Source organism: Salvelinus sp. IW2-2015, unplaced genomic scaffold (genome assembly GCF_002910315.2).
Source record: "Salvelinus sp. IW2-2015 unplaced genomic scaffold, ASM291031v2 Un_scaffold928, whole genome shotgun sequence".
Classification (NCBI taxonomy): domain Eukaryota; kingdom Metazoa; phylum Chordata; class Actinopteri; order Salmoniformes; family Salmonidae; genus Salvelinus; species Salvelinus sp. IW2-2015.
Window position 1 is genome coordinate 473,639 of NW_019942652.1, and position 17,321 is coordinate 490,959.

General features: G+C 44.8%; 1 pseudogene; it reads left to right on the top strand.

Annotated features, from left to right (window-relative positions):
- Positions 1-17,321, top strand: part of LOC112069195 (plexin-A2-like) — a 79,403-nt pseudogene that overhangs the window by 7,305 nt on the left and 54,777 nt on the right.

Here is a 17,321-nt window from a genome sequence, read left to right on the forward strand (position 1 = left end):
CCTGACAGAGGTAAGAAGGGACAGGTCAGCGGGTAACCAGATCCTCTGTGTGTCGCCGCTGTAAAGATTGTTTCCTCTCATCCCGCCGACCAAGGTAGAAACACGCACCACACATACCCGTTGGAAGTCGTAGGTTGTACATAACACTTAGGTTGGACATTTAAAACTCGTTTCTGCAAACCACTCCACAAATGTCTTGTGACAAACTATAGTTTGGCAAGTCGGTTAGGACATCTACTTTGTGGCATGACACAAGTAATTTCCAACAATTGTGCAGACAGATTTTTTCACTGTTATATTCACTGTATTCACAATTCCAGTGAGTCAGAAGTTTTACATACACTTAAGTTGACTGTGCCTTTAAACAGCTTGGAAAATTACCAGAAAATGATGTCATGGCTTTTAGAGCTTTGATAGGCTATTGGCATCATTTGAGTAAATTGGAGTGTACTGTGGATGTATTTCAAGCCGACGTGAAACTCAGTGCCTTCTTTGTTGACATCATGGGGAAAATCAAAAGAATAGCCAAGAACTCAGAAAAACAATTGTAGACCTCACAAGTCTGGTTCATCCTTGGAAGCAATTTCCAAAACGCCTGAAGGTACCATGTTCACCTCTGTACAACAATAGATGCAAGTATAACACCATGGGACTACGAAGCCGTCATACCAATCAGGAAGGAGACGCGTTCTGTTTCCTCGAGCATTGAACGACTTGGTGCAAAAAAGTGCAAATCAAATCCGCAGAGCAACAGCAAGGACCTTGTGAAGGATCTGGAGGGAACCGGTACAAAAGTATCTATATCATATAAAATGAGTTCCTAATATCGCATAACTGAAAGAGGCGTCCAGCAAGAAGAAAGCTACTTGTCCAAAACTGCCATAAGAAAAGCCAGACTACAGGTTTGCAACTGCACATGGGGAGCAAAGATTGTACTTTTTGGAGAATGTCTCTGGTCTGATGAAACAAAAATAGACAGTTTGGTCATAGATGACCATCGTTATGTTTGGAGGACAAAGGGGGAGGTTCGAAAGCCCTAGAACACCATCCCAACCGTGAAGCGCGGGGTGGCAGCATCATTTTGTGGGGTGCTTTTGCTGCAGAGGTCTGGTGGCACTTCACAAAATAGATTGGCATCCATGAGAAGGAAAATGTATGTGGTATTTGAAGCAACATTCAAAGACATAAGTCAGGAAGTAAAGCTTGGTCACAAATTGAGCTCTTCCAGATGGACAATGACCCCAAGCATACTTCCAAGTTATGGCAAAATGGCTTAAGGACAATAAAGTCAAGGTATTGGAGTGGCATCAAAAGCCCTGACTCACCTATAAGAAAATGTGTGGGCAGCACTGAAAAAGCGTGGTTGAGCAAGGAGGCCTACAAACCTGACTCAGTTACAACACAGCTCTGTCAGCGAGAATGGGCAAGATCTCCCCAACTTATTGTGGGAAGCCTTGTGGAAGGCTCCCAAACGTTGACCCAAGTTAAACAATTTAAAGCAATGCTACCAATACTAATTGAGTGTATGTAAACTTCTGACCCACTGGGAATTGTGATGAAATAAATTAAAGCTGAAATAAATCATCTACTATTATTCTGACTTTTCACATTCTTAAAATGAAGTGGTGATCCTGACTAACCTAAAACAGGGAATTATTACTCGGATTAAATGTCAGGAATTGTGAAAAACTGAGTTTAAATGCATTTGGCCAAGGTGTATGTAAACTTCCAACTTCAACTGTATATACACACACACACCTTATGTATCTGGCAAGGATCCCTAATCACAATCGTCAACACAATCGTCACAATTTCATAGTAGATTAAACTCAAGGTGATAGTTGGATTGGAGCCAAACATTTATACACAGGGCAGCAGCTGGTTTTACAACCGTTGTTTGAGTTCTTTTTTCACTTTATCTCTCTGCTATTTATAAGCTCCTGTAGGGTTGTGTGTTAACGAGATGTTCGATGTTCCCTCTTTCCATCTCCACTCTGTTAACGACACACACATTGATCTCCCCTCATTAATCCCACATCTGGTCACTTCATTGATCCAAACCGCCACGTGGGTGGCGCTCCAGGCTGGCAGCATAACAAGCTCCCCCTGCCCCCAGACCAGTCTTCCTGCTGGGCAGTGTGCTCCAATGGGCCCTGGGCCCATTAAGGAACCTGGAGGCTGGAGGACCAGGGACCAAGGCCTGTGGCCAGATAGAGCCGCCCAGATTACTGTCCTCACATGAGGCTAACACACAGTACTGAAGCCAGTTAGCACTGTGGAGGTGGAGGTAGGATAGACTGGGTCCTCGTAGGACTATGATGATGATGGGGAGGGAGAAAACAAGGAGTAGCTTAAGGATGGTGAGTTAGTAACGTGTTGGAACAAGATGATGTCCCTTTCCAAGATTTGTATATATTTTTTTTTCAGTCTGCTTGAGATGGTGTGCCCAGGTTTTGTGAGCGCCTAAATATTTGAGAGCTCGCCCCATATCTGGACGATCATTCATGTATAACGTGACATTAATGTGTGACATCATAGGTGATCACACACATACAATCACTATTTGCCACAGCACACACTATTTGGCTTCACAAAGACTGTGCGTGTGTGTGTGTGTGTGTGTGTGTGTGTGTGTGTTGTGTGTGTGTGTGTGTGTGTGTTGTGTGTGTGTGTGTGTGTGTGTTGTGTGTGTGTGTGTGTGTGTGTGTGTGTGTGTGGTGTGTGTTGTGCGTGTGCGTGCTGCCCTGTGTGTGTGTGTGTTGTCGCTGTAATCCCACCTCTGAGAGTAAATGGCAGCCATGTTTACCCGGCAGTCCCCTAGTCGGTGGTGCTCGATGGGGGCTAAAATGTCTTTGCCCTAATAAATGTCTAATCTCCTCACAATCCCCCCTCACACACACATACACATTAGGGCTTGGCGAAGTGGACAAAATATAATATCACAATATWTTTTTTKAGTATTTTATGTTTTTGAATAATAAAAGTTCTAAATATGCTTTCTGAGTATTCATGACCCTRGGGTGGCAACACAAATGGCAGGTAGCCTAGTGGTTAGAGTGTTGGGCCAGTAACCGAAAGGTTGCTAGATCGAATCCCTGAGCTGACAAGGTAAAAATCGGTTGTTCTGCCCCTGAACAAGGCAGTTAACCCACTGTTCCTAGGCCGTCATTGTAAATAAGAAATKTATTCTTAACTGACTTGCCTAGTTAAATCAAGATTAAATCTTTTTATTTATTTTATTAAATAAATACAAATAAGTGATTTCAATGGCGCTTTCTCAGTGTATACTGTTCAATCGGACTCCAAACAAAACAAAAATTCAGCATTTTCATCAATTTCTGCATTTCCTGCACTTTTATTATCATTTCCACACTGTGCAATGCAACATGATATGGGTAAAAACATCTASGCCTAGTTAATTGGTGAACTGTTGGAATCATGGAAATATAATGATTAWTCTAATTCTATAGTTGGAATATAGTGGCCATCACCTAGAATACMTTGTTGTTTGACATGACAATGAATTAATAAACCAATGAGGAATTATTGACAGGGTAGGAACCAAAGTGTTGGTCAGTGTTTCAAGGTGACCCTAATTAGATGTTATATGACATGTTTTCTGACTTCATGTAGCTAGTTAGCCAGCCAACATATTCATGCTTTGCCTATTCCTCTCTGATAAGATACCCCTGCACAAACATGCTTATCTAGGCCTACATCAGCACTGGTACCAGGCAGTATTAGCTAACTAGCTACATTTGCTCTGACTCTTAATACATTTAGCCAGCTAACTAGCAATTAGCAGCTAACATAAATTATTTTAGCAACACCTTTCAAAGAAAAGACAAACCAGCAAACAGTAGTTTGCAGACAGTAAGATACACAAACGAATAGTGTAATTATGGAACACTTGTGAAAAGCAGCATGTCACCAACATTGTTGCGTTCATCTGACCATGCAGAATGAATGGCAAGAAAGTGCTGGTGACTCCATGGTCCAACAACTGCTCTCTCCTTGAGTGACAGGGGGCAGGGCTTGGTGTGGTTAGCGTTCTGCAGCGGCTATAAAACTATAAAAACTGACATTATAGGCGCCAGAGTTGCGTATCACATTTAATGAAACCAAACGTAGAAATACCGTTATAGAAGGTAAAGTAAAAACTCAAACCGGTCCGTGCATCAATACCGGTATATAGTAAAATAAGTTATACCACCCAGACCTAATACACATACACATGCATACATCCCTGACCCTCATCAGCCTGGACAGGCTGCCTGCCTGCTTGCCTAACAGGGGATAGATTATTGAACATTGATCATGTGCAGAAGTAATGACTGCGAAAGAAGCCGGGAGGGGATGAGGAGGGTGAGGGAGAGGTGGGCGAGGCAGTGGAGGAGCTGGGGAAGGGAGGAAGGAGAGAGGGGAAAAGGAAGACATCTTATCTGCCTGATATGGAAACTAAATGGCAGACACAGGATCAGGAACAGCAGAACTCAGAGAGGAGACTTTCTGTGTGCTTGTAGTTGCCAAATAGATTCTGTAACGCAAAGCTGAAATGCAGGGCTGAGATGTGTAGTGTAGTGTACAGTCTGGTGTGTGGGAAAGCAAAAAYGCATCTCCCCAGCAGGTGCAATGAGAGAGAAGAGTGTATGTAGGGTCATTGAAACCTCCCACACAAACCATCTGAGCCCAAACCTGAGCCTGCTTTCTGCTTTAAACATCACATCTCTGCTGTTCTCTCACTGGGAGAGAGGTTGTACAGGCAGGCTCTATGCTGGTGTAGATGTACAGATGTAGGATCTTAATTTGACCCAGTTTGATAAAGCATGAAAATAATCCTGCAGCAACAGGAAATGTGAATTATTATGTGGATTATAATTAATGGACATTTTTTGTAGGGGTTGATACATTTTTCAATAGGGGAAATCTGAAAGTCTGAAATTTCAAAGTGGAAATTACAAACTTTAGAAGCCTTTTTAAAACTCAAAAGACACTACAAGTTTGCATTTCCTGCTGTGTAGGAAAATTCTCAGCAACAAAAGAGTGATCAAATTAAGATTCTACATCTGAACCAGACACTCACCATCAACCAAAACAAATGCAATAACAAGGCAGCATTCTTCATAACACAGAGATTTGCTATTGCCTTTATAGTAGAATAACTATGAGTATGTTGTTCAGATTACCACACACTGCCAAATCACTGCAGTCACAGATGGTGCTTTCCTATGATGCTAGTAATGGAGAGACTAAGAGATAATATACTGTGTGTTGGTGTTGTTGKACTCGGACTGTGGGATGAGATGAGTGTTTGTGTGGGATGAGTGGCCAGCCGGATGGGTCAGCTTGGTCCTCAGCAGGTACCTGGTAGCCAGTCAGACCCACATGTCCCAGAGCAGAGACTGGCACCAGGTACCCACCGGGACTAGCCAAACTGGGCAGTGGCCACACCGGCACTGTCTGCAGCCCGCTACCTTCACTCTGGGCCCCTTCCAGACCGCCGGTGGACTGAGAAGGTGAACAGGGGACGGACAGAAGGACAGACTGAAAGAAGGATTGGTAAAAAGAAGGGATAGAAACTGGGGGAAAGAAGGATAAACTACTGGAGGGGAAGGAAGAAACCTGAGGGATAGAGAGACTGCTAGAGAAAGAGGGGGGCTGTGCTCTTGACAATGAAAAGGTAGAGAGACTTCTACAAGAGAAAGATGGGGGTGAGTTAGTGTGTGTTTCTCCACTTGTTGGTTAGGGGCTCGTAAGTAATCATTTCACTGTACGGTCTACACCTGTTGTATTAGGCGCATGTGACTAATACAATCTGATTTAATTTGTATTCTAAAACAGGTTGCATTGAATCCAGGAAGTGTTGGTACATGCTGCTACACATTATAGTGTGTAATTTGTGTAAGTGCTTCCTTCATTCATTGTTCTCTCTCGATATCTCTCTCTCTCCCCCTCCTTTTTCTCTATCTTGCTCTCTCTCTAGACTGGTCAGGTGTAGAGTTAAGGCTGAACTCTAARGAGACTGGCCAGATGGTCATCAGCACAGAGGTCAAGTTCTACAACTGCAGTGTCCACCAACTGTGAGTATCCTTCCTTTTCTCCTCCCCCTGCATTCCTGGGCCAGTGTTCACTACTGATCTAGGATCAGCTCAGATTCCCCTTTAGATCATTATGAATAAGATTAAATGGACAGGGGGGCCCTTATCCTAGATCAGTATTTGTGAATACCGGCCCTGGAGTCCTGCAGTCCCGGAGCACCCTACTGAATCAATACTGTGCGAATATGTCAGTGTCCTTACTTCCTAACCTAACCTGCCCTCAGTCTGAGCCTCGTAACCCTAAAATAGCCCCTGTGATGTCTAATGCAATCTGATCTAAACTGTTCCCTCCCTTGAGCTCTACAACGGAAACCTCTGGCAATTGCCATAATGAATCCTGGTTCTCTGCCATGTAGAAACACTGCTTATTGTAGGCTCTTAGTCTGACACTGGCTCTGTTGGATGTCATGGGCCTCTGTTTTGTTTTGAAAGGCCTCTCCCCTGCCCTCCACCCTCTCCTCCTCTCTAGTGTCAGTGTCTGACTGTGTCCTCGTGTCTGTAGTCTGAGGAGCCTGTCTGAGTGGAACACAAAGTCACAGTGTACACTATTAAGAGCTGCCACGTCTACTCAGGTAATCAGGGAGTAATCAGGGAGTTTAGAAGGCTGACATAGCACACACACCAACCTGGTCTCAGATTATTTAGTATTATTCTATACACATGGTATGTATTCATTTGTGGATGTCCATCACCCATTTCGTATGATATATTACGAATTACAATTTGTATTATATGTTACAAATTGGCAAAACGTACAATATGTATGAAAAATTAATTATAYGTTACAAATTCTAGCTAGGTGGCTAACGTTAGCTAGGCTAGCAGTTAGGGTTAAGTTGAGGAGTTAGGTTAAAGGGTTAAGGTTAGGGTTAAGTTGAGGAGTTAGGTTAAAGGGTTTTAAGGTTAGAGGAAGGGGAAGGGTTAGTAAAGGGGTTAAGGTTAGGGTTATGGAATGGGTTAGCTAAAAGGTTTAAGATTAGGGTTAAATTTAGGATTTAGGTTAAAAGGATAAGGATTTACGATTACTATGTTTTGTCTAGTCTATGAGACCACGCTCATAGACTGATACACAAATGCACACACATMCAGACACACACACTGCTATGTCGGTGGTTGAATCAGCCTCATTCTTCTGAATTAGAGTGTGCTTGCCAGGGATCCCTCCCATGCTTTTGCACTGGTGAATATTTCAGCATAAGTATGCATCATTTATCCAGCCTCGTTGCAGGGAAGGAAAATAAAATAGAAGCATAGCCCAATGAGACTTTACCTCCCTCCAACAATGAATTCCTCAATATACTGTACAGTAAGACTATCAGGAGGGAACAATTACTGTACCAGTCATAGGGTTAGTCCAAAATGGCACCCTATTTGCGGGCCCTGGTCAAAAGTAGTGCACTATATAGACAATAGGATGCCATTTCAGATAGTCATAGAGACCTGGACTTCCTGTCTATGGGATCCAAACAGAAGAGAGTCAGAAAATGTTACAACCATTTCAATCAACATCACTGTAATGCAACCCTTAGGGGACAGAGTTCGCTTCCTGAAGCTCTACACCCTAACCTGCTGACAACTACACTCTAATGTCCCCTTCCTCGCTTCCTGAAGCTCTACACCCTTACCTGCTGACAACTACACTCTAATGTCCCCTTCCTCGCTTCCTGAAGCTCTACACCCTAACCTGCTGACAACTACACTCTAATGTCCCCTTCCTCGCTTCTGTAAGCTCTACACCCTAACCTGCTGACAACTACACTCTAATGTCCCCTCCTCGCTTCCTGAGCTCTACACCCTAACCGCTGACAACTACACTCTAATGTCCCCTTCCTCGCTTCCTGAAGCTCTACACCCTAACCGCTGACAACTACACTCTAATGTCCCCTTCCTCGCTTCCTGAAGCTCTACACCCTAACCTGCTGACAACTACACTCTAATGTCCCCTTCCTCGCTTCCTGAAGCCTCTAACACCCTAACCTTGCTGACAACTACACTCTAATGTCCCCTTCCTCGCTTCCTGAAGCTCTACACCTAACCTGCTGACAACTACACTCTAATGTCCCCTTCCTCGCTTCCTGAAGCTCTACACCCTAACCTGCTGACAAATACACTCTAATGTCCCCTTCCTCGCTTCCTGAAGCTCTACACCCTAACCTGCTGACAACTACACTCTAATGTCCCCTTCCTCGCTTCCTGAGAGATCTGAGCCATCATGTTGGCAGGCACACATGCGCATAATGTTGGCAACACACACAGGCACGAGAGTATGCATGCACACACACACACATCCTGTCGTCATCCTCTCCCCTAGGCTGCGTCTGCTGTTTGCCATCCCTCTATATCCTCTAACCCTCCTCCCTCATCTCATTTAGCACAGGATGAGCACAGGGGCATGGTTTGAGGTTGGGGGGTTATGCGTGCAGTATGCATGCACAGAAGATACCAGCTATATCTCTACCCCACTCCCCCATTCCCACCCTGCCCAGGGCATCTACAGCAGCACGCGGGCACTGTGCCCCCTGCCAGCTGGTAATTACAATCACATTACAACAATACTGGCCTAATGGTAATGACAGGATCAAGCTGTGCCAACATCTTATTCGTCCCCATAACTCACTTTACCTCACTCCTTCCCTGACTTTGTACCCTACACTCTTAGAAAAAAAGGTGCTATCTAGAACCTAAATGGTGTTCTACTGCTGTTCCCATAGGAGAACCCTTTTGAAGAACCCTTATTGGTTCCAGGTAGAACCCTTTCGGTGCCAGGTAAAACCCTTATTGGTTCCAGGTAGAACCCTTTCCACAGTGGGTTCATGGAACCAAAAAGGGTTCAACCTGAAACCAAAAAGTGTTCTCCTATGGGGACAGCCGAATAACCTTTTTGAAACCCTTTATTCCCTATTTAGTGCACTACATAAGTACTGCATATGTAGAGAATAGGGTGCAATTGGGGCCTGCACTATGCTGTACTGCTGCCTCTAGTCATACGTAGCGGTTATAGTGCCACTACAAACTACAGGGCTGTCGGGGTTGGCAGACTTGTATAGGAACTAGGAGGTACCGTGCCAACCACAAGGGCATCAACAGCATGTGCCCACTTGGGATCTGCTGCACTCGGTTGCTCCTTTTGTGCCATCCTCCTCCCACTTGACTAGCGCAGCTTCCTGAGTGTGTGTCCTGTCCATCTGTCTGTCCCTCCGTGCAGGTGTCTGTCCTGTGTGAACAGTGCCTTCCGCTGCCATTGGTGCAAGTACCGAAACCTGTGTACCCACGACCCTTCCAGCTGCTCCTTCCAGGAGGGACGCGTCAACGCCTCCGAGGTACGTACCGCACACACAAGCATGCTCTCTCTCTCTCTCCTATCAGCCTGAGGGGCATGTCTCCAGACAGACACATCTAAGCCCCTCCATATTGACGTTTGCCATTCAAACCCTCTGTATTTGGTACTAGCAATTAGAAGTCGATTATTAGAGCCTTTTAACACCTCTGTAACAATGGGATGTTTTGACAAGATCAATCAGGTTGTTTATGTGTATGAGTGGCACAGTGTGTGTGTGTGTGTGTGTGTGTGTGTGTGTGTGTTCTTTGATAAGAGATTTCACTGATGTTGGCTGCTCACACCCTGCTGTGTGACTGTGGTTAAGGAGTGTGTTTACCTATCGGGGTGTAAAGTAACCCATTGATCTGTCTGCCTGAGAGAGAGAGGATAGACTTCTGCTGCAGAAGAGATGAGGACAGTTGCCTCTCTCTCTCTTCACACTTCCCTTTTCACACACTCCACAGAGACACTACTGCGGCAGCAATGACTGATACGTAGCACACACTTCTCTCTCTCACACACACACCACACACACACACACACCACACAACACACACACACACACACACACACACACACAACACACAACACACACACAACACACACACACACACACACACACATACTGCTGTAGCTATTATTGGCCTCCCTCTCCCCCGGCGTGTTATGATCCAGCAGAGTTTTCCTCCGGCTGTCAGTTGTCATCAGTCGCAAAGCACCGGCAGCATTTTGGAAGGTTGACCATCTGAATTGATCCTATTATGTGAGAAAGGCTTTGGAGTGGAAGAAGTGGAGCAGCCAACACTCTCCAGCACCAGCCAGGAAGTGACGCCCGTTAGACCCTGTTTGACCCTGCTGTTGATTCCCCTCTCCCTCCACCACTTCCCTGTCAAGGACTTTTGATCTCTCACATAACAAGAGAACACTATTTTACCCAGCCGTGCTGTGTTTGTTTGTTGTTGTTATATTTATTTATTATATGTGATATACCTTTGACCCTCCCGTCCCCCCTCTCCAGGACTGTCCTCAGCTGGTACGTTCGGAGGAGATTCTGATCCCGGCTGGGGAGGTGAAGCCCATCACCCTGAAGGCCCGGAACCTCCCCCACCCCAGTCAGGCCAGCGGGGTACGAGTGTGTCCTCCACATCCAGGGGGTCAGCCACCGAGTCACCGCCCTGCGCTTCAACAGCTCCTCTGTACAGTGTCAGAACAGCTCGGTGGGTACACAGTGCAGGGCACGGAGTCACGCTAAAACACGTGATGGACACTCACAGCAACACAGGCTAGCTAGCAAAGGCTCACGTTCACATACACACATACTGCAGGAGAGCAAACAAACACTCACGGCACATGAACACAGCATACTGTGTATGTATTCAAATGAAAGCACACATTTTCCATCTCTCTCTTATTCACAAAGCCAGATGTATCCACATTACATTATTTTCACTATATCACCACAACACCCCAGTTATCTCCTAAATTCACTCCATTTGTAGCACAATATCAATTCCCATTTTGCACTTAAGCCCMCTTTCACTCTGTGTCAATGAATGTCAATGATTGTCAAACTGTCAGTGAGTATCAGTGTCTGAGAAGAACCAGCTCCGGTGGTGTGAGGCCCCTGGCCATGTCACCTGTATCCAGCAGCGGTACCCTGTCAGTGGGGAGGCTGGGGGAGGGATGGGTCCTGACTTGGGTAATTACACAGGACAGCACAGGAGAGGACTGCAGTAAGGCTCTGCTCTGCCCTCCAGCCCTATTCCTAGAGGACACACACAAACACACACACACACAGCCAGGAGGTAGGCAGCTCAGGACAGCAGCTCTGTGAAAGAAGGGGACATCCAAATCCAGAAGCCTTCCACTTAGCTCTCCTCTCAAATGAGGTGGTGATGCAAGGTTGTAGCAACGTTGGGGGACCATTCAACATGCGGTACCAGGCTCAGGGTTGGGGCTGGGGTTTACCATTCTCATGCTGAAATGATTTATTCCCCCCCTTCCCTCTCTTTTTCTCTCTCTTTCCCTCTCTTTTTCTCTGTCTTTCCATCTTCCCCTCTTTTTTTCACCCGTCCCTCCCTTCCTTTCTTTCTTCCTTCCTTTCTTCCATCCTTCCTTCCTTCCCTCTCTTTCTCTCCCTCCTGCAGTATCTTTATGAAGGGATGAAGATCAGTGAGTTGCCAGTGGATTTTTCAGTGGTCTGGAACGGCAACTTCATTATAGACAACCCAGATAAAATACAAGGTAAGACTGACACACACACACACAAACACACACACACACACACACTCAAATTTGTTGACATATCTCACCAACACATAAAACAGATGTTTCTTGTCAAATAACATCTTGTCTCAGCTGGAGACCAGTCAGACACAGCATAATACCTGCTTTTACCCAAACAAATGAAGAGCACAGTTGTATCCTTGTTAAAAAATCTCATGTTTTAACCAACAAAATCCTCCAGGAATACAGCACACTACTACATTACACTGCACTTTGTCATTATAATGTTAGGTTGTCAAATCAAATGCTGTTTCCTGTTTCCACCACTGTTGTGTTTAAGCTGAGTCCTTCTGTATCCCACAGTGCACCTGTATAAGTGTGCTGCCCAGAGGGACAGCTGTGGCATGTGTCTGAAAGCCCAGAGGAAGTTCCAATGTGGCTGGTGTAGTGGAGAAGGCCGTTGTACCCTGCGCCACCACTGCCCGCTGCTCAACCCCCGCTGGCTAGACCTCTCCAGCAAGAACGTCAAGTGTACCAACCCCCGCATCACCGAGGTCAGTGATAACACACCCCYAGCCCCCCTCTACCCTCTCACACCCTCTTTTCCTTCACCACCATAAGGTTACACTTACTTGTCCTCTGCATCTATCGCCTTTAGCTTTAGCCCTGAACGATGTGGTGAAATATGAAGTATTTGCCTGATTCGTCCCGAACAAAACAACAGCAGGGGGCAGTAACGGTGATGCTGCTTACGGTCGGGTGTACAGTTTATCTGTACACAGTTATCCTTCAATTGAAATCAACAAACAGACTTAGAGCGGACAAGTGTAGCTCGTGACAATGAAAGGTCGTATTTGCATTGTGAGGCCTACATGGCAGAAGTGGTTTGGTCTGGTCTATGTGAATGAGGATCCCCTCGGCTGTGCCCCCACTTACGATGCTGCAAAGAGCTAGATGGGCTCTCTACCTCGCTCTCTCACCCCTCTCTCTGTCCCCCCTCACTCTCTCACCACCCTCTCTCTCGCCTCATCTCTTTCTCTCTCTCTCTCTCTCTCTCTCTCCTTCCCTCTGTCTTTCTTTCCTCTCTCTTTCTCTCCTCCCACACACAATCAATATGCAGGGAGAGAGCATCTGGTGTTGATTTTCACTGAAGAGCAAAAGTGAGTGTGTGTGAGTGTGTCACCTTCAGCTGCACTGCAAGGGTGAGAGACCTGACACACACACACCCTAGGGACCTGCCTCAGTGTCTCTCTCTGTAGGGTGCCAGCTTGCTTCCTCTCTATCTGTGCCACATAAGCCACTTTTATAGATATATGCGGTGCTTGTTTTAACTGGAGCTCCCAGCTTAAAAAGGAGTTCCATTTAATGTTCACACCAGCACAGTGAAATACATTACAGTACACTGTTTTAACTGAACATAACAGTCGAGCAGCCTCTAGTAGTGAAGCAACTATCCCTGCTTGAGTTCCCCAGGCAGACGTAGTCTCATTGAGGCAAGCTTATCCACGTGGCAGACTATTCAGACAGTAAGAGGAGAAGCGGTTATTGATTTGTGCCATGACAGAGCTCTTTCTCACCCAGTCGCCCTGACTTCCACCTGACAACAATGCCCAACCCTGCGACTGTCCCCCATGACCAGGAATTCTATGTGTGTTTGTTTTTTCCCCCCAGCAGCAGCCCTTTATGTGTCCTGAGGCATCATTTCTGTGCAGCTAGCCCAGTGTCACAGGGGAATAAGACACTGYATTTCATTTAGGGCTGGGCGATATGGCCAATATATCATAGCRCGGTGTTTTTCTAATTTATTACGGTATTTGATGTTTTTGAATAAAAGTTCTAAATATGCTTTCTGAGTAGTTCATGACCCTAARGTGGAAAAACCTACATTAGAAGKGATTTCATTGGGGGTGTTCTTCATTCTGTTTGTTTTATACTGTTCAATCYAACTTAAAAAATWMAAATAAAATGCATTTATCTATTTCTGCATTTCCTGCAATTTTATTATAATTYCCACATTGTGCCCTACAGAGCTGCATGATATGGGTAAAAACATCTAGGCCTAGTTAATTGGTGAACTGTTGGAATCATGGAAATATAATGATTAATCTAATTCTATAGTTTTAATATAGTGGGCACCATCTAGAATACCTTGTTTGACATGACAACGAATGAAGATGCCAGGGAGGAGTTATTGACAGGCTAGGAACCATGTTGGTCAGTGTTTCCAGGGAACACTAATTAGRTGTTACATGACATGTTTTCTTACCTCATGTAGCTAGCTAACATATTCATGTTGTGCCTGTTCCTCTCTGATTTTTAAGATACCGTTGCACAAACAACATGCTTATCTAGACCTACACCAGCACTGATACTAGGCTATATTAGCTAGCTAAGATTGCTTTGACTTAGTACACTTAGTACATTGATTTAACTAGCGATTAGCATTAGCGGTTTATTTTAACTAGAACTTGCTAAGAAAAGACAAACTAGCAGAAAGTAGTTTGCAGACAGTAAGATGCACTGTAATTATAGAACGCTTGTAGAAAGCAGCATCGTTGTCACCAACATCTTGGTGCAGAATGAAAGGCAAGAAAGTACTTGTGACACCATAGTCAAGCAACTGCTCACTCCTTGAGATCGCTGGTTTGGCCCTTGGAGCTTGACTTCCAAGTCAGACAGATACTTGGTTATGTCCACCATGAAGGCCAAATCACACATCCACTTGTCATCACTCAGTTCCGCGACAGGTTTCCCCTTCATCTCCATGAATTGTTTTACTTCATCCTTCAGTCCGTAAAACCGCGCGAGCGTGTTTCCACGGCTCAAACATCACACCTCACAGAGGTAAACCAGATCACCATACTCCGATTCAAGATCACTCAATAGCTCCTTAAATTGGCAGTTATTCATCCCTTTGCTTTTGATAAAATGTATGGTCGACACTACAGTTGCCATGACATTGTTCGGCTTCAGGAACTGTACACACTGACTTTCTTAATGAATGATGCAGTTGCACACAGTTAAATCACTTGGATCAAGACTGAGACAACTCATTTCTTTTTTCACTAATGCGGTTAACCCCTTTTTTGAGCCAGCTGGCGCTCCATCTGTAGTAAGGCCACTTCATTTTTCAAACCGTAGCTCAAATTTGYTCATAGCCGAGAAAAGTCTCTCAAACAAGTCSTCACCTCTGGTAGTGCMATGCATGGCTTCCAAATACAGCAATTCCTCCCTTGTGTCAAACTCAGCGGTAATCCCACGCACAAAAATGGCAAATTGGATGATATTTGTTATGTTAGTCGTTTCATCACATGCCAAAGACAAAAATACGACATTTCTTGCGCAGTCCTTCAATGTTTTTTCGATATCTTGTGCCATGTCAGTTATCCGCTCCGTGACGATTCTTCGAGACAAACTGACACTTTGGAACAATTTAACTTTGTCTGGTGCTAGCAACTCTTTCACAAATTCTCCTTCCAAACGAGGCTTCAGTTTCTTTGTGATAAGCTGGCTCACCACAAAACTTGCTTGCGTATCATTTWCCCCATCCAAACGAGGTTTCGTAAAAGGCGGCTTGTTGAGCACCCAAACCCCGCTGAAGAGCAATGACTTTATTCACACGGAATTGTCCTCTCAACTCATTCAGTTTAGCATCTTTCGAGCTGGAATGACGCTCCAAATTTGCCTTTTTCATTACTGCAAGTGCATGYCCACAAACTAGGCATACAGGTTTGCCTTTCACTTCGACAACAAAAAATATAAATTTGTCCATTTCAAGTCAAATCAATGTTTATTTGTCATGTGCGCCAAATACAACAGGTGTAGGTAGACCTTAGAGTGAAATGCTTACTTAACCAACAGTGCAATTTTTAAGTAAAAAATAGGTATTAGGTGAACAATAGATAAGTAAAAAAAAAAAAAAAAAAAAATTTTTTTTAAAAAGACAGAGAAAAATAACAGTAGCGAGGCTATATACAGTAGTGAGGCTATATACAGGCACCGGTTAGTCGGGCTAATTGAGGTAGTATGTACATGAATGTATAGTTAAAGTGACTATGCATATATGATAAACAGAGAGTAGCAGCATCGTAAAAGAGGGGTTGGGGGGGGACACAAAATGTAATTACCTGTTCAGGAGTCTTATGGCTTGGGGGTAAAAGCTGTTGAGAAACCTTTTGGTCCTAGACTTGACGCTCCGGTACCGCTTGCCATGCGGTAGTAGAGAGAACAGTCTATGACTGGGGTGGCTGGGGTCTTTGACAATTTTTAGGGCCTTCCTCTGACACTGCCTGGTGTATAGGTCCTGGATGGCAGGCAGCTTAGCCCCAGTGATGTACGCACTACCCTCGGGATTACATTTATTTTATTTTATTGAATAACACGGAAAACGACGTCTAGAGCTTTTTTTATTTAAATGTTTTTTATATATTAATTGGCTCGGGGGCCTGATCAAACGGTTACGTAGGCCGTATAAGGCCCGGAGGCCGGACGTCCCCCACCTCTGGAGTAAACCATGAAAATGAACATTACACACGCCGAAGTTCAATATCACATTTAACAAAACAAAAATGTAAATACCGTTATAGAAGGTAAAGTAAAAACCCAAACTGGTTCCTGCATCAATACCGGTATAAAGTAAAATACGGTATATCGTCCAACCCTCATTTAATTATTTTTGGCAATGCACAAGTAAGTGCTCTGTGTTTAACCCCCGGACAACAGCACCTACAGTACCTACACATTGATTCATTAGGCTATACGCTCCCCACTGTGTATTCAGAAATAACCCCAGCCAATATATAGTTAAAGACATCCCTAATTGATTTGCTATACTGTACTCTGATTGGGCAGGCTACCCCAGGGTGGGTGTTAGATGGATCTCCTTCTCTTGTTCTAGCTTTTCTCTCTCTCTCTCTCTCTCTCTCTTCCTCTCTCTCTTCCTCTCTCTCTCTTCCTCTCCTTTTCTCTTTAGCTCTCTCTCTTCCTCTCTCTCTCTCTCCCTCTCTTTTTCTCTCTCCCCCTCCCTCTCCCTCTCTCTCTCTCTCCCCCTCTCCCTCTCTCCCTCTCTTCTGTCTCTTATACACATCTGATGTGTATAAGAGACAGGTTGTCACCAACATCTTGGTGCAGAATGAAAGGCAAGAAAGTACTCTCCCCTCTCTTTCTTTCTCTCTCCCTCTCTCTCCTCTCTCTTTTTTTCTATTTAGCTCCTCTCTCCTCTCCTCTCTCTCCCTTTCTTTTTCTCTTTAGCTCTCTCTCTTCCTCTTCTTCTCTCTCTCCTCTCTCCCTCTCTCTCCCTCTCTCTCTGTTCTCTCCCTCTCTTTTTCTTTTCTTCTCTCCCCCTCTCTTTTTCTCTCTACCTCTCTCTCTCCTCTCTCTCTTCCCTCTCCCTCACTCTCCCTCTTTTTCTCTCTTAGCTCTCTCTTCTCCCTCTATTTTTCTCTCTCCTCTCTTCTCTCCCCCTCTCCCCTCTTCCCTTTCTCTCTCCCTCTCTTTTCTCTTTGGCTCTCTCTCCCTCTTCCTCTCTCTCCTTTCTTTTTCTTAGCTATCCTCTTCCTCTCTCACTCTCTCCCTCTCTCTCCTCTGTCTCTCCCTCTCTTCTTTCTTCTTAGCTCTCTCCCCCTCTCTTTTTCTCTTTAGCTCTCTCTCTCTCTCTCTGCTCAATTTTCTATCTCTCC